At 26.9% G+C, this 19,387-nt stretch overlaps 1 protein-coding gene across 2 annotated transcripts in view; it reads left to right on the forward strand.

The window, feature by feature from the left end:
* LOC126742712 (protein turtle homolog B-like) overlaps positions 1 to 19,387 on the forward strand; it is a 472,815-nt gene that overhangs the window by 426,474 nt on the left and 26,954 nt on the right. The gene's annotated exons all lie outside the window — the stretch shown is intronic.

Genomic DNA, 19,387 nt, shown 5'->3' on the forward strand with positions numbered 1-19,387 from the left:
TCAGAGTAAGAGCCTTTAAAAGTTTTACAACAAAACACCGCACGGTCGCACACTTTTTGTACTTTTACAATCGTTGGGGCGTAAACCTTACCCTTTGAATGGCGGATTTCGCTCAACAAAATCCGGGAACGTAGTAGTGGCTCTATCATTAAAATTTTAGGAACTCATTAAATGAGCCTATATATTTTATTATGTTGTATTGAGGAAAAGGAGCTATTGTTAAAAAAATATTATTTTTGAATGTGGTAGTATAAAAAAATTATTTCGGCTAAAAGTACCAACCTTATAAAACTTTAGTTTGAGCTTCAAGAAGCTAAATTATTTGGTATTTATTTGTCATTTTAATGTGATATTTTCCATTTTTTAAAACTTTGATCAATAATAAATATGTAAACTAAGCAAGATTCCTTCTCAATATTCCTTTCAGTTAATAGTATTGGAGAACTATTTACTAAAAATAAACAAAATAATCTTAGATATCTAACGGTGAAATTATTAAACCATATTATTGAAATTATCGAACTTATCTAACAAGGAACCCAACTGACCATGGCCTAAATCATACGGCATTAGCATATTCATTCTTAAAGGTGTAGATGCAGATAGTGACCAATTTTTGAGTAGAGCTAAAGTACGAGTAATAATATCTAGAAGTACAATAAATAAGTCCAGCTTCCTACACGAAATACTAAAATATTTAAGGATGATATCAAGGAATGAAAATACCAGAGTAGTCTAACCGCATACCTTGAGTCAAAATCCAGACAGAAAGATGTTGAGAAAATATGAAGGAACCTTGAGAGGACGGTGTGAGAGGGATAGTATGAAAACCAGGGCTAAAAGGAGAAACTCTTTGTTCAATAAGGAGTGTGAAAAGAACATAAGGGCAAGAAACATGGCCTGACTGCAGATGCTGCAAAACCCAAATGAACACAATAGGGGAAATAGATACAAACAAGAACAACAGCATGGAGAACATTTGGAGTAAAGAAAGATGCGCACGAACAAAAAAATGTTTGAAGACCTGGAAGCAAGTCGAACAAATAAACCCAATTATCCAACTATCGGGGAACATCATTAATTAAAAACTATATATAAGATTTGGACCTTACTACTGCTTACCTACTACGACTTTACCGAAAATGCATGCATCGCTTTAGGACTATTTGTAAGAAAAAAATTCAATGCTGTCAATCCTTTCAATGCTGATACGTTAAGGCAAATGGAAGACTTTTTATCTGACAGCAAGGTTTTTTGAGATTTTCTTCTTCTTTATGTACCATCTCCCAGTGATGGTTGGCTATCAACATAGCAGTTTATTGATGCCATTGAGAACCATACCATTCTCTGAGGTGTATTAGCCATGAAGTTCTTCTCCTATCCTGATAACGTCTTCTTTGAATTTTTCTGTCCATAATATTTTGCAGCAATTGATATTTTGTGCCTTTAATAATGTATGCAAAATATTGAAGTCTCTTTCTCCTTAGGTTCTTTATTGATACAACGCATTACATCGACGTTTGTAAGTCTGCCAACTCACAAAATCTGCAATATACGATGATAGCATAATCGTTCAAACATTTGCACTTTGTTTATTTCAGCTGTTTATGTATTCATACTTCGGCACCATATTATATTAGGGTTGAAAATATATAGCATTCAAGTATTCCTTTCCTTATAATTAAGTTTATGTTTTTGATACAAAGAAACTTTTTGAGTTTGATAAAAGATCCATTTTTATTTATTATTGTGCATAAATATTTGTAATGTTGAACTCTTAAATGGAATGTTATTAATTGTTATGCATACGTATGTTATTTGTTTTTTTTTTTAATAACCATAAAATATACTTTAATTTTTATAAATTCATATTGAATTTTGCATTTCTGTCTTCTATTTTGTGCAGCAGATTCTGCATCTTTAATGCTATCTGTTGTTACTACTGTATTATCGGCATATTTGAGGTAATGAATAAAAAGTGTTTAATCATAATAATTTGCTGGCACACACATTTCTGATTGTGGTATCTAAATTCAATTAATTTAAGTATGAAGTGCCTACTCACCATCAAATTCACCAGATTAATCCTCCTCCTATTATGTATTTCCAGAATTGCTGGAAGTTAAAAGATTTACTAATAATAAAAAGGTGGAATCGTCAGCTGATGGCTATTTTGAGGAACTCAATGGTACAGTGAATAATGAATGAATGGAATCTATTAAATATTTAGGGGAAAAATGTATCGAACCTAAAGGGAACTATGTTAAAAAATAAACACTTTTTAAACAAATTTATTTTTTTTAAATTAGGTCAGATATTTTTGAGATTATCCTTGTATTAAGCATTAAGATTAATAGCTTTTACATTGGACCAGATCACATCATTCAAGTTGTTGACAGGTGTTTTGCCACTGACACCGCTTTTTTTGTCAAATTAACTGCAAATAACACTCAATGTCAGTTTTCAATATTACTAACTTCCATTATAAATACTTAAAATAAAATTTTAAATTATGCGCTATATATTAAATAAAGACTTAAAAAAGCTGCTATATGATATTTTGATTCATTTTTTGCATTTTGTGACGGTGGGTACAATTATTTTTTTTACAAATCAATGTTTATTGTGTACAATTTATTTAAAATCACTGAATCCGGTTGATTGGTTCAAAAACAGCCAAGTATCATCACATCTATATAAAACAGCTTAGTATAAAAGATAATTTAGTTACTCATCATTTAGTATCCAATAAAATTTCTAAAAGCTTAAAAAAACTAAAGAGCTTAATACTTAAACAAGAAAGTGCGCACTTAACATAACATTTAATAAAAGTTTTTTCTATACATATATATACACGTCTTGTTTGTAGTAGGCATTTTGATACTGCACGATTAGATTTTTTTTTGGTGATCTTATTTACTCTTAATATTTAAGTTAATCTGTCTGTATTTATTAAATATCCTGCAAAACTCTCTGGCACCTCCATCACTATCTCATAAAAAATATATCCCTTCATTCTTCTCTCTCACACCAATATTAATAAATAATTTAGTTCATTGACAAAAAATGGCGAGTTTTTCAAAAACAGTAATCTTCTGTGAAAATTAAATATTATTAATATTAAGTATTTTATTTTACATGCACCTAATGTTGTTTTCCAGTCTAATTTAGATCCAGTTACGAATTGTATTTAGAATTCTATTTACCTCATACCCTGAGAAAGAAGTTAAAAATAAGAAAAATTACTTTCCTAATGTTAAAGGTTTTGGGGAGTCCATTACCAATTCTTATATGTGCCGCATTAGGTTTGCAGGTCATATTTCTTGTCCCAATTGGTGCTTTTAAAAGTGCACCTTCTATTATTACCAAATATTTTTAATTTTTTTTTGTCGCAGCATTTAAGTTACGATTAATTATTTTTCTTACGAAGTTGTCATTTCGAATAATTCTTTTTTCAAAAGTGATAAATAAAAACCCCAAGATATCCTAAATTACCTAATTTGAAACAAATTATTTTTCCTTGTTAGCCGTAGCTAATGAAATGGGTTCCCCGTTTAGCAACGTCCTTCAAAAAAAAGGAATTTTTAATTTCAAAAGCGCATGCTAATTAAAGCTATTGTTTTGGTTCGGGTTTTACCATGCAGATAACTGAATGCGGATTTTTTTATTGTCCTGTATGACGAGAAATTGCTTTTTAATTACGTCGTATTTTCGCCCGTCCCGGCACTACCTTTTGAATTTAATTGTGATGTACTATTTTTTTCAAATTTGGTTTAATGCATTATGCAGGTTTATGATACATAGTTATTTAATTTTTTTTTGGATTATTCATATGTTCTTTTAATACAGAATGGCTATTAAAAATGGAATACAGCCAATTTGATGTATCCTAAGTTATTTATGAAAAAACACTCGTACATATTATACGATACGATATTTTATTATTACGATATTTTATTTTAAGAGTAAACATTTTTTTGTCAGTTTAACCCCTTGAACGCTAACCCATTTAGGAAGTGAGACTCAGCCTTAAAGTCGAGAGAGTGACTGAATCTAAAGGCAATTTTATCCAGATTATAACTCCTGTCGTCTTAGTTATAGACTCTTAACGTATATTGTTTTCTTTAAATCCTATCAGTCAGTCTTGTATACCCTGTAAATACCAACCCTAAACCTGTGTACAACAGCATCTGAGGAGTTAATTGATGATATTATTAATTATTTCCTGTCATAAACTTTTCAGTGATGTTGGCACAAATTTTGCTTTTTTAAGGGGCTCCAAAAAAAATCTAACGGTACGGAGAATGTGGGAGTGGCTCAATATTTTCCCTTCTTTCGATCCATTAAAAAACAAACATCCAGCATTTGAATTTTTTGCAATTAAATCGGATACCATAATAACAACTTCAGGGATACCAGCAAGTAAATTTCTAGGGTAGGGCTAACTGCTGTAGTGCAATTTTTTTTCTTTTCAATTCAGTAAAGAAGTAATTATTTTTTAAGTTAGTGTCTAAAGTAATTTAATATTTTTAATTTTTTTATTATATTGACCAAGTTTATTTTTTGATAGAAAAAGATCAATTTACACACTTGTTATAAATAAGCTACTATTAACGCATATGATAGTGGGACTATTAAATTAAACTTAAAGTAAATAATGTTTTTTATGCTTTCCTTTTTTTTAGATTTTCCTTCTTGACTTCTTGACTTTTTCTCGTTTTTTTTATTTATATCGTTTTTTTTTATTGAATTCTTTATCGTTAAGTTTAAAACTGAAAATTGAAGATTAGAATATGAAGTAGCGGGTTAGGGAGAATAAATTAAACTTTAAAATTCAAAATACATATTTCGAGCTTCATTGTTGGCATGTAAGGCTTAAGCAAGAGTATTATTATCAGTTTTTTGTTATTACATTTATTTGTTAATAAATATATTAATATTTTAACAATTTATAGTGGTGGGTCTGTTAATTTCAGTATATTGCTTAATTTGGTATATAGGCACTGTTTTAAAGACTCTTAATTCTATCCTATAATTTTTTCTTTCGTTGAGATTTTAGCATATAAAATGATAGGCATACTGATGCATACTGGGGCATACTCATGTATACAACTAATATAGAGGCGCATCCTGATTTTTTATATTTTTATTATTATTTTTTATATTTATATCATATAGAGCTTACCCTGATAACTACTTTCATAAATAATTTTTGTGTGGAGCACTATTACTAAAAAAATAAAATTTTTGTTTTCTTTTTGTTTCTTTATGATTAAATAATTGTTGTTCTTTGATAAACATTTAATTATAGCATAGGTTGTTTGCAACGAAGAAGCTTTTGCTACATATTTTCGATAAATATCTTTAAATAGCATTAAAAATTGCACACCTGAATGTCAGGCTATGAGCGTTGATTGAATATTTGGGATTGAATATTTCCCAAATATTCAATCAGCGCTATGAGCCTGGCTTTACCGGCCTTGATGAGTTATCTTTTCTGATTAAAAAATAATTTGTATGTCGTTTTTGTTACGAAATCATGATAACCACAGAACACTACCTCTGCTTAATTTAATATACCTGACTTTAAAATACTACGGTTAGATAAAACACAGGGTAAAGGAGGAGTTTTAGCATATATCAAAAACACTATTCCATGTCATAATTTTTTTTTTTACTTTCTGGTAATTGATCTTATTTAGTCTTTTAAAATTTTGTATTGTATGCGTGTTACTACTGACCGCTCAAATTAAATATATTATCATTAACATTACCTTTTTTATCATTCTACGTCCAGCTTAGACCTATTTATAAACACCTTAGATATCTAACAGTTACTATGATTAGTTGGTTCTCCCGTAGTAAAATTATCTAAATATTATTGCTTCTCAAAAATCAAAGTCGTAAAACATAATCTACACTTCACAATTTAATTCTTCCAGATAGTTAGGTGCATTCGGCCAAATCAAAAGAAGAATTATTTATGGAAGAATTATAATGCCTTGTGTAATCTCTTTAGTGCATTTAATTATCATACAAAAAGCATTAAGCTTTTCTTTGAACAGTTCAACTGCCAGTCATTTTTTTTTTAATTTAGAGTAATAAAATAGAAATAATACGAATTTAACGAGACTAAAAAAAGTTTAAATTTATTTGCTAGACGCGTTACCAGCAATTTTTTCATCTCTTTAATAATGTATCTTTATGTGTATCAATAAAGGCCTTATTTATTTATTTATTTTTGTTTATAAATATACAGTGTAATAAATGTTTACTTTTATTTATAAATTAAAATATATTGTACACAATATTTAATTTAAATAATCATTTAAGTTCTTTTCAAGGTCCATGTATATGTAAAAATTGCTTCGGCTTTTAAATTAATTGATAGAGTTTACCTAATCTGAATAATTAAACCTACATTAGTTTTTTCGTTTAATGTGGTAATCAAATAAATATATATAATTATTTTATGTAGTCTATCTTTGTCTTTGATGGTGGCAGCCTACCCCACCCCTTAAGGCTAAACTGAGGAACACTACAAACAATTTACTTTTTATAATAACAAACAAATTTAATAAATTGGTCACTAACGAATGTATACATATTGACTCTATGTTCATTGTTGAGTTTCATATATTATAAAGGAATTCTGCAACATTTTACTGCCAACAATAAGAAAAATTATCAATTTATAAAAGGCAAACATGCACATTTCGTAGTTTCACCTCCACCTCCGTGCCGCAATCGCACCGCTGGTAGGATAACTTTCTATTTCATATTTTGCATCTCCGCATACACAGTACAGTAATTCCCGACAGTATCGTAAAAGCACATAAACCTTCTGCCTCTTTTTATGCTAAAGCAGGAGTAACCGAATGCCAAAACGGCGCTAGGCAAAATTTTTACGGGTAAAATATGCCGACGAGAAAGGGAATATAATTCCGATGCTAAATATCACAGGGAAAGGTCGAACTGTTTGTATAATTTCGTCGTTTACGTGAAATTTTATTATCGTCAATCGTATCTTGGATATGCCCGGGGACGGTTTTTATTTGAATAAAATCAATTTGCCGAAAAGTATTATCCGGTGTTTTTGCCTATTATATTTTGTTTTCTGGTTCGCACCTTATTAATGGATTAGTTTATATTCCTTTAGTGTTATAAACCAATTGACCCAAGACCAAATTAAAAAATCCGTCTTACGAGAAATGGATTTTAATTAGATTACTTTTTAACCTTTATGTTAAAGTTGATATTTCCAGAAGGTAACAGGGTAAATAATACAACTAAACCGACTTTAAATAATTTTTGGAAGATAACTGAATATACATTCAAATGTCTGCAAATACTTATTAGGCAGTTTGTGCTTTGTGAGATGGTTGATATCCCTAAAACTGCATGTAATAGGTCATTGAGTCAAAGGCTGGTGTATTCTATTCTCTATCTCATTCAGTTGAACATGCCTAATCAACTAAAAAAAAATAAAACACTTTTTTAGACTGTTAAACATAGTCTTGGTATACTCTGTGCTTCCTGTGGCTCCTGGACACAAATGCCTGAATGATGTAAAAACATTTTTGTGTGTAGATGAATTGAAGGTTGCACCCACATTTTTAAGTTCTAGGATAAACAATTGCTCATAGAATTGCCACATCGTATCATTCGAGAAACAATAATCACATCCTTAAAACACAAACAGAATAAAAGTAATAACACTTTTAAGAATAAAATATGAAAATTATACGTCATGAAATAACCGCAATCAAGTTTTCAAAGGCAATGTGTAATGGCGTTGTAATGGGCTTTCAGGGAGTGATTCACAAGCATTATGTATTAGTTTGACAAACATGCTCAACATATATTTGAGTTAGAAAAGTGTAAACAATTATTTGTTGTGGAAGGCTTGTACGATTTCGTTTTAATCAAGATGTTTGTGTTAGTTAGAAACATAGAATTTTCGTGAGGATGGTATGAAAAGTTAATGAATATACTAACGTGTAGAAAATTAAGATGTAGATAAGGATGTTAAAAGAACAGACATCTGTTCTGTCATCGATTAGGCAATTTAAGATATACGAAACCTGCAATACGTGGGACTTGCCATAAAAGAGTAACAACTGAATACCATTTTATTGACTATAGAAAATTATTATTCATAACAATTATAATAAGAATCATTTCTTGACTATGATCCATATGACTTCGACCAACTTATCTTATTGATATTATTTTAATGCGGTAATAATACAATATCTTATAAGTATAAGATCGTACATGCTTATTGTAATGCCAAAAATGATATATTTGATAAAGAACAAACGTTAGGTAAAAAAAGTAATTTGCTGTTTTGGTAGTATCACTATCTTTTTATGCATTTTCTGGTCAACATTTTTATTAAGATTAATTATTGATTAAGACATGCAAGATTGGTTATTATAAGCAATAACTCCTGTTATTATTATTGCAAAGCAACATGATATGTCAGTTTTACAATTATGCAAATTCAATATAATAATTGTGAAGTAAAGTAAAAAAAAATCATGATTTTAAACAATTTCTGATTACCTGTTAATTTATTTATTATTACACTGCCTAATAAGTATAAACCCAATTAAAAAGCAGGATAAAGAAAAACAATACTTAACTCAATTTAAACTGATTTAAGCTAAATTAATAAAAATCAAAATCTACAAGCAAAAGAATAACTATATCATTTTAAAGCAAAGAACATGAAATAATAATTAGAAAAAATAAAACGGTAGTCAGCGCAAGATATGAAAAAGCATCAGTCACTGTCACTGTCTTACAGTTCCCTAAAGAGAGTCCAAATCATTGCAACTTAACCACTGAACACATAAAAATCTATTGTACATATAGTATAAACAGGAGAAAACTGTAGTTTATTAATTCTAATCCTCAGCAAAGAATGAAATATGTTTCGTCGTCGTGAATCTGTACGAGGAATACGAAAGTAAATTTTACTTAAGAGATCAGGGCAATCAATAAGATTGTTGAGCAACTCAAACAAAAAACTCTGCGAATTATCGTGTATTCTTGATTTACGAGACTGAATATTAAACATAAGAAGCAAGTTCTCCTCAGGAACCATGGGTTTTTAAGTATAGCAACTGCGAGACGTAGTATAGATACGTTGCACTCTCTTTAGACTGTCCGCATATATACTACACTTTGGCGTCCAAAGGACTGAGGCAAATTCAAACTTTGCCTTAGAAAAGCACAAAATTGTTTTTAAAGTGTATCAATTTCCTGAAATTTATAGTTGGTAATGAATACAAGAGTTCTAAATGTTTCACTAAATATGGTTTCATATTTTTTTATGAAAGTGAGCTTATTATCGAAGGTTACGCAAAAATCCCTAAAATATTCAGACTTAAGTAGTGATTTATTGTTAATAGGATAGTTGTATATATTAGCGTAAGTCTTAAAAGTTAAATAAAAAAATCAGTATTAAACCAAAATGCCCTTAACATTTTTTTTAAGCTTTACTTAATATGTAGAGATTCGATTCGAGGTTTTCGGAAAAAACGTCGAATTCTTACATAAGTGCAAATATGATTTTTCCCAATATCTTAAAAACATTCCTCATAGTTTATAATGGAAGTGATTTTTGGATTCAGCTTATTCAAGCTACTAAAGAAAACATACTTTCACACTTGTGCCAAATTGGCTGTTTACCAGTTTACCAGTGGAATAATAGATCACAAGGATCTATTTAAATTAAATTAATTTATTAAAGGAAATTATAATGAAATTTAAATTTATTTAAATTTTATTATATGAAAATGATTAATTTATTTAAAAAAAAAATATTTTAATTTAATAGTAAGAGGAAAACTGGAACCTTTTTCAACTCTTTTATTGTATGTATATTAAATACCTATTTAAAAGATTCCTTTCAACAAGAACTGGCTTTTAATTTAATTGATTTCTTGGACTTTTTGGAATGTCTGAAAAAACTTAAAATTTAAAAAAATTGAGAATTTTTAATATTTTTAATATTTGCAGTTAAATTATCTCCTCTTGGAATTTTAGGCTTTGATGGTTAAATGCAATAAAATTACCTGAAATAAAAAAGATATTAATCTAGACAGTTCAACTATAACCTGTAATAAGTTCATGTTTCTATTTTTAGCATTAATATTGACTTGCTATGTAATTGTATATTTCTAAAGTAAAACTAAAAAATTTTTTATCTTAAATGTCGCAATTATTGATATATCTTTTTTATTATTCAACATATGTATGTAAAATAAATATACTGAATCTAGCTTGCGTTAACCAATTTTATTGTGAATTTATATAATGATAAAATCATACCAGTCAATGTACTTACATCGTATTTTCTAGTAGAAAATTAATATTATATCAAAATATTTTATATTTTCTACCATATCTATTAATGAGCTTTAACTTAAATAATAACGTATTTTAAAAAACGTAAAATTAAAGAAAAAAACTGAAAACACAAAAATTGAATATACTGATTTTTAAACAAAAAACTATAAATCTGGTCAAAAGTCTTGAACTTATATTAAGATTACGAATAAGTTGCACGTGTTTCGCCCCTAAAGATATCATCAGACCTAAATAAAGATAATGAAAAACTACAATTTATTAAAACGGAGTACGCATTAATATCTTCTTAAAATTACTTAAGACGTACATACTATAAATTATTTAAGAGATGATAATCTTAGATGTATTACTAACTTTGGAGATATATCTCAACGTCTAAATTTTTTTTAAATATGGATTTAATCATTTCTTTCAAGATAACTAATACTCTAAAGAAAAAAACATTGTTAAGGTAAAGGACAAAAACGATATTTTATCTAATTCGGACGTGTATATGTTCTTAATTGTAATGACTAGCGGGTAATTTATGTGGGTCAATCTGGTAAAAGTGTTTTAGTAAAGTAAGAGATTACTAGGGCAAAAAGGAGTTCAGTCTTCGCCTATATAAACGGCGTTTTTAATTTCAAGGCAATTTCTAAATCAACTGGTTATGTAAATGAAACGATTTGCGGGAATTTTTTACAATATAACAAAATATGTATACAAAAATATGACTTCAATCCAAGTGTGTGTGCAATTTATACGCCTTTTTTTGCATATGAAAATAATTTAATGCACCGAACCTATCCTGAAGAGTGATACGTACAGCAATTTCGAGTTAAATTGTGGAAAATAAGTAATTTTTAATACTGCCATATTTAAAGTATATCTGAAAAATTGTATTGCAATATCATATAATAGATTTTATATCAATCATTTTATAAAGTTCAAAGCATCAGAACAACATAAAGTTTTTTAGTTTGGTGAGCATTTAATAGCAGATTATTTGCACAAAACCAGTTGAGGTCCCACTCGTTGGCTAAGAAAATTGCAAAATTTAAATCAGGCTTAGATTTTCTATTGGAAACTATGTTTTTATCATCTGCAAATAGTGAGGACTAAAGGGCCACAAGTGGTGGCAGGTCAATTTATTATTAATTAAAAAAAAATTATTATAATTTGTTTCAAAAAAAATATTTCTTATAAGACAGATTCTATAATTTTTTAGGCAATAAATGAGAATTTGTATGGTTTTTGAAGGTTAAAGGATTTTTTGTGATAAATCAATTTAATTTAAAATATAAGCCTAAAAGCGTGACTTTTTAATGTTTTTAAATTAATCATAATGAGGCATTTATATGATCGATGACATAATTATAAAAAAAAAACAATTTTTCTGTAACATGTGGCAAAATATTTATATTTTCTTTATAATATATATAATAGCAGAAGAGAAGAGGTACAATCTCCTAATAAAAATGTTTCATAAAGAATTACTCTTTTATTAATTTTATATAATAAATACGTATATATGATTTAATAATTACAGATAAGTAAGTTTGGATTAATTAAAGGCAAATGTACACTTATCAAAATAAATATTATAAGCTAAACATAACTAAAAAAACATAATTAAATATTATCATAAATTGTTACCTATTGACTTATTTCAAACTTAAATATTAAAAATATTAAAGCTTTTAAATTATACTGTATATTCATCAAAATATTTAATTTTATTTTTATTGCTTCCACTTATTTACATATTTTTTTAATGCTAAACATATATTTTTCTTACATTTTTTCATATGCCTCCCACTTCTTTGCTACAATACTTAAAAAAAGAACGAATAATTTCAGCAGCAAAAAACAATTAACAACGCAAACATAAAGCTGTATACAAGCTGCATAACAAACAGCCATTTCGTTTTCATGTCATGCACACCTAAGTCATCGTATGTTAATTTTATTACGGGGAAAAACAATTAAGGCAACAAGGCTAAAAGAAAATTGCGATCTGTCTAAAATCAGTTTTGAAGAGGGAGCGTACCGCCGCTGTGCGCCGTGGTTGCGTGTTCTCTGGATAATTGGCGAGTTTTCTGGATTTATACCTTCTGTCCAGAAACAGAAGAAATAAAAGGGAAACGATTTATTGTTCTATTGTTCTTCTCGATGCTATCTCTATGTTATTGCTTTGGAAATTATGGTGTTTATTTAACACGTTAACTACCACCATACATTGGAGGTAACATGGGAATGACAGTTCTTTTTGGGCTTTCTTTTTACTTGAAATTAATAAAAAAAATTTGACTAAATGAATTGTTATTTTCAGTATTTTAATAAAGTATTTTATTAATGTTATTTTCATATTATTTTTTAGTGTGTTTTGATCATTTTAGAATGAACCGTTTATGTTATCTTATTACACTATTATACTAGTAAATTGTCAGGTCCGTAAACTACTATGCTATAAATGATTTTTAGCTCACCTGGCCATGCGTTTTACTTTCCTATAAAAATATATAGTTTTAGAATTTTAAAGTGTGACACGTATATGGGCCACGCGGCCCAATAAAAAATATAGCTTTAAATTTAATAACGCAAGAAATCGAGGAAGATTTTTTTTATGCAGAAAGCTGAAGTATCTTATAATATTCAGTCAGGAAATAAAATACGGAGATAAAGAAATTTAAGAAAACTTAATAATTTTCCCTTTGCGAATATAATTACCAGAATAGCATACAAATATATCAGGAATAAGTTATTTAAAATCCTATTCTAAAAACTAATTCCCAAACTAATTCCCAGACATGTTCTTTAAAATATACTTACGATATTTTAAGGTTAATTTAAAAAAGAATCATCAATTTGAAGTTTTTTATTTATTTTTTTATTAATTCTAAAAAAAACAATAATTTTTAATAAGTAAACTTAAAAATATTAAAACTGCAGTTAATAGGAAATAATTAAAATTACATAAAAAAACTAAAATTTTAAGCATTCAAATAAATAGGTTTGAATTATATTTTAGGTATCTACATTAATTTTTTACCCTTTTTTTTCACTTGGTTATCTTAGGATTCAGAAGTAAAAGAAGATTTTGTTTGGATATACCAAGCAAATGAGGGAATATCCTAAAAATGCCCCTCGTATAAATTTTTTGCTAAAGTCATCTTCAGGTAGTAAAATTTATTATTTGTTTTAGGTTTTTTGGTCTCTTCCAAATAATTAAAAATTTCTTTAGTAGGTATATATTTTTCTAGGCAATTAAATTTACAACAATTTTACCCATTGTAAGTAAGGCCTTAACTGTCTGGAAAAATTAATTTATTTTATAAAAAACTTGTAGATATGATTATGTCTAGCTAGTAAAAATAATTATGTCTTGTAGGTTTTTTATTTTTTTTCAGACAGTTGATTTTTATATTCAGTAAATGTTAATATTATTCCACGCATCTAAAAATAATTTTTTATTTTCTACGCAATTAAAGTGTTTAATTTCTTTTTTAATATTATCTGTTACAGATAGGGCTTGGATTACCTAAACAAGTTATTTAATTTCATCAAAATACATATCTATATAAATAAAATTATTTTTTTCTTTTAAATAGTATTTGTTCTAGTATTTGTTCACTTGTTAATTTTTTCCACACAGTTGAAATCATTTTTAACTTCTAGGTACTTCAAGTATAATGTTTGTACCGACAACAATATTTTTTATTATAAATAAAGCTTTCGCTCTAATTTAATTTATAGGAGACTTATAGTTAAAGTAGTCCCTAGACAGTAAAAACTAATAATCCTTTTAAACAGTTAAGGCTGTTTCCATTAATTGTTTATATTTTTCAGGCACTCAAAAATGTCCTTCTAGGCAGTTCAAATTTCTTGAAAAAGCAAATTCCCTTTAGCAAGAAAATTTAGTTAAAGTAGTCGGTTAAAATAAAATTTTCTTTCAAACAGCTGATGTACTTCTAGTACTTGTTTATATTTTCTTCACATTTCATAATATTTTAAACATCTTCTAGGTACAAGTATATTCTTTGTAGCAAGAACAACATTTTTCTCATTATAAATGAGGCCTTAATTACAAATAAAATTTAATTTATGTTATAGAAGTCTTGTAGTTATTTTTGTTTTTTTACAATTTCATGCATTACAAAAAAAACCCTAATTACTTGGAAAATTAATTAATTTTATCAAAGTAGTTGTAGTTACAGTCGTGCTTAGACTATTAAAATTAATTCATATCAAGCAGTCGAGGAGCTTTCAGTACTTTACTGGGCGTAGTTTAAAAGCATTGTAATGAATTTTAATGAATTATACACAGATTGCATGTTATTCAACAAATCTTGGTAACATTTTAAAGGAGTAGTATTTGAAAGAATATAAAATCAAATAATATAATAGATATTATTAAAAAATTTATATGCTGTTATCGGCTATATATATTTTTTTAATTATATGCATAACCCAAATGGATGCTAGTACCACTTTTTCATATGAACAATTATTCGAAACATTGTCCATATTAAAAACCCATTGTCTAATAAAATAAAATTTTAACAAATACACAAACATTTAATAACACTTATAAAGTAGCCAAATAAGTACTTAGAAATTATATTTTTATATGTAATTAATGTATATTTTTAAAGATAAATAACATAAATACCTAGTTATGTTGTGGAACGCAATAAATAATAATTTAATTGTGTAATGTATTTTTAGACAATATCATATTTTATTTATATATGTAGCACATTTTTGCTAAATAAATATACATTATTATTATTATTATTATTATAAAGAATTTAAAATTTTTCGATACAATATAACATTTATTTAAAGACTGCAAGATAATTTCTCTAATTTATAACATACTAGTATCAAATTTTAAATTTTTACTTCTTTTATGAAACTTGGTCTTTTAGGTAGGCAAGGTCGCTTTTAGTGTTATCTGTAGAAAATTCCCTAATTTTAGGCAGATAAAAGTTATTTAGTGCCTCAAATAATATGCTTTGAACACTAATTAAAAATAAATTATGTATTAATGTTTACAAGTCTCTATATGTATGACCGACAACCTATAAATAAATGAAAAAAATTGTGTAAATGCTCCTTAGAAAAAAGCTGCTTATTGTAGTGAATTGTTTATAACAATATATAATAATGAAATCAACATTAAAGCCCATGAAATAAAAATAACTTACAATATATTTGTATATCTACGATAATCTCGAAACTTATTTAATCATAAGGATTTTAAAGTAAAATTTATATTTTTCTGAAAAAAAACTTAGTGAGCACTTTTATATCAGCTACTCTATATTAAATAAATTCATTGAACATTATTATTTAGGTTTAAACAAAATATCTAGTTTTTGTAGAGATAAAAAACAAATACATTTCATGATGTTTTTGTTAGTTAAATACATACAGCTGGCACATCTCATTTACACAGTAAAACAATATTTTCTTTTGAATAAAACAACAAAGGTTTATTTACCGTTAGTACTAAAATATTACAAAATAAAATAAAAATGCTCCAGTTTTTAATTGCAAAACCTTTTTAATTTTTAAACTTGTTTTAATAAAAACTTTTTTTAGGAGTTGTTGAAGCATAACCTAAATGGATATGAACTTCGAAACCATTTATAAGCATAATTTAATTTTTGTCTTTAATTTTAAGTAACGATTATTATATACAAGTGATGATGATGCATATTCTACACAATTAATTACCAAATTCATTGATCATAATAATTAAAAATTTATTGATATTATATTGTTATATTATGTATTTCCTTAATTTATTTTATAAAATTAATGGTTCCACCAATTTTATACCCTTTTAAAATTTACTGCAGATTAAAAATATATTATATATAACAAAAATAACTTTTTGGCAATTTCTAAAAAAAATATGGAAAAAAACACATTCAATATTCAATCTTATTTTTAAAAAGGCCGCTCCGTTACGTACTTTGACGTCTTTTCTTCTACTTTGTTTGCAGCCTCCTTTTTTTACTCAATACGTAAATTAAATTTACTTATGCATACTGCGAGGATAAACTTATTTTGCTTCAGATATGAAAATAGTGCAAATATTTGCCCAAATAATATTGAGATGTTTTTACCCTACGTCTCGATATACGTTAAAAAATTTTTGCTAAAAAACGTTTTCGAGTTTGCTTGTTTCTTATTATTAAGATTAATACAAAATATACATTAAATTTTTAATTTTTTATCATCTGTAAGTGCATAACTAGCATGAATAAGATCCTTCTTTTAGCAAAATAATGCATTTTTAAGGCTAGAAATAAGTTAAAAAGCAGCAGGGCATAAAATCCTATTAAAAAAGTAATTTACATTATTTTATTAAAAAAATAACGCAGCAAACAAAACTGCATGATTCAAAAAGGTCTCTCGAATATACTTTCCGCACTTACAGAATAAAAATTTACTTTTAAAAATTGCTCAGCGCTCATTGTAATTCTGTTAGTCGCGGCTTGCATAAAAATGAATCAGCACAATGCATTTGGGAGTAACTAGAAGTAGCAGACTGGCGATGAATACACATATTTGCAGCAAAAAAAAATTTATTATATTATGAAAAAAAATATACGTTGTTTATCTTGAAGTTTAACATTTATGGAACGTTAGGACATTATTAAACTTTAAAACTATGGAAAAAGTTTCTTGGTTGCATAAGTTTTTCCCTCAAAAAGTCTGTAAAATTTAGGCCCTTTAGAGCAGATAATTAAAAATTGGGACGTAGGATTGGTTTAAGATAATAATTGTTTTCAAATACTACCAATAAAATGACCAAAAGTAGATTTGAAGAAGTTTGAAGAGCATTTAATAAAGCTGTTCTGCTCTATTCATATTTAAAAGACTTATAATTTGTAATGACTAATAAACAACTTTATGTTTTTCTCTTTTGCCTTCCCATTCTACAATAAATCTTAAAGATCAGTTTTTTTCCTAAACTATTAAAATATAAATTCGACTGTTTTAAACTATTAAAAAAATAGGAAAATGTATTTAATTTTACTGTTTTATCTCTGTAAGTTAAAAAATCATATTTTTGCTTTATTGTGAGAACTAAAAAGCAAGTTCGAAATCTATTAAGCTAATAGAAATTATTTTATTAAACGAAAAACAGAATATTCTTAAGATTCCTTTCTATAAAGATGGACTGAAATTTAGAAAAAAAATTGGCAGCTATTGAGTGCTTATAAAGAATATCTTGTCAAAGAGAGTACACTCACTTGAAGTCATAAAATATTATAGGCCTTACTTTAGTGAATGACTTTAGGAATTAGAAATGTCTAAAATTCTATTTCTAAATAATCTACTATTATTAGGGAAATAGTATTTTTTGCAAATATTAATAATTATATAATTATTAATATTGGCAAAAAATAATTAGCCATTAATATTTATATAGGGCACAAGCTATTTGACCACTAAGATATATTACAGTCCAATGATTTTTGATATATTGAAATGCATATCTTAGAAGAGAAAAGTGCAGTGTATTTAAATTTATATTGTAGGATAAAAGGTTTAAGGAAAATAAAATCTAACACTAATTAAATTAAAGATTGATAGTATGTAATAAAAACTAGACGCGACTGCGTTTTAAGATGTAGTCTAGTATATAAAATGCAAAATAGAATAAATTTTAAAAAGTCTGTTCATGTAAATTTCTCCAGAGTACAGATTGTTTAGAGAAATAAATTATTTAAACAAAAAATTAATAAAATAAAGTTAGTCATTTAAAAAACTAAATAAATACAAATACGTATATGTCGAATGAAAACTTAAAAGAGACATTGGTTTACTACCCATAATGCATCAAAATAAAACAATATAATTGTATATAAAACTAAGAAGAAGATGAGCTAAGAAAACATAATTATTTAATTTGATGTAAATTATACTATACATTTATATTAAAAATGTCCCTCTTATGAACAGTTACGTCTGCATATTTAAACATATTGGTCAAAGGATCATTTTTGTTACAGCTAGTAGGATAAAATTATACAGCAAAAGAAATTACAATTATTATTCCCAAAAACCTGTTAGGCAACAATTTATTAGAACCAAAATAAAATATTTAAATTATTGATTATAAATTGTGCTTTCTTAAAGAGAAGAATGTACTTTAACAAAATTTTTATTATTTTAATAAGACAAATAATTTTTACAGAGGTAGGTAGACTTATTATTAAACGGGTTCTTTTAGTTTAGTTTCACCTTAATAAATCGAGGTAAAATTACACCACTAAGTAACAATTTTAAAAATTACTTAAAATATATTTAAACCATTTAACTTATTTACAGAAATTATCCACTGTTTAAATCAAAAAATATATGCTGCATAGCAAAAGGTACCTCGTAGACCTTAAAATTGTGCATGATAATGTATTCATTTTATAAACTTGTAAAGAAAATTAGCGACAACTTAATATTTTTTGTTGTTGTATTACTATTCTTGTATTTATTTTTATTTGTTACACCCCAGAATAATAATATGACATAGCTTAACAATGAATAAACATGAGCACAATGATAAGATATAAATTTGTTTTTGCGAACCACACTTCTCAGTTTGCAAATAATAAAGTTATAAGTAGCAAGCTTACCAAGAACATAATCAATCTAAGGTGACCAACCTAGTACTATTAATCATAATTCCCAGAAACTCGTAAATATTTAAAACGGCATTAGATTAATTAATGCGAGTACTAAACAGCATTAACCAAGTTTTACTCAGATTTAATAGAAGCTTGCAAAAATGAAGCAATTGCTTCTGCATATCCTGCCAATCGCTTAGTTTCAATTAACGCACCACTTGATATAATATAGCATATAAAATATGTAAGCCTATAGAAACAGACTGGATTACATTAGCCGTATAGACAAATGACAAATATTCCACTTTAAAGCAAGTGATCACTTTTAAAACAAACTTGTCTTTGATATTATATCCAAAAACTGCATTCAACCCTTAATTCTG

The sequence above is a fragment of the Anthonomus grandis genome, chromosome 12 (assembly GCF_022605725.1).
Source record: "Anthonomus grandis grandis chromosome 12, icAntGran1.3, whole genome shotgun sequence".
NCBI classification, from domain to species: domain Eukaryota; kingdom Metazoa; phylum Arthropoda; class Insecta; order Coleoptera; family Curculionidae; genus Anthonomus; species Anthonomus grandis.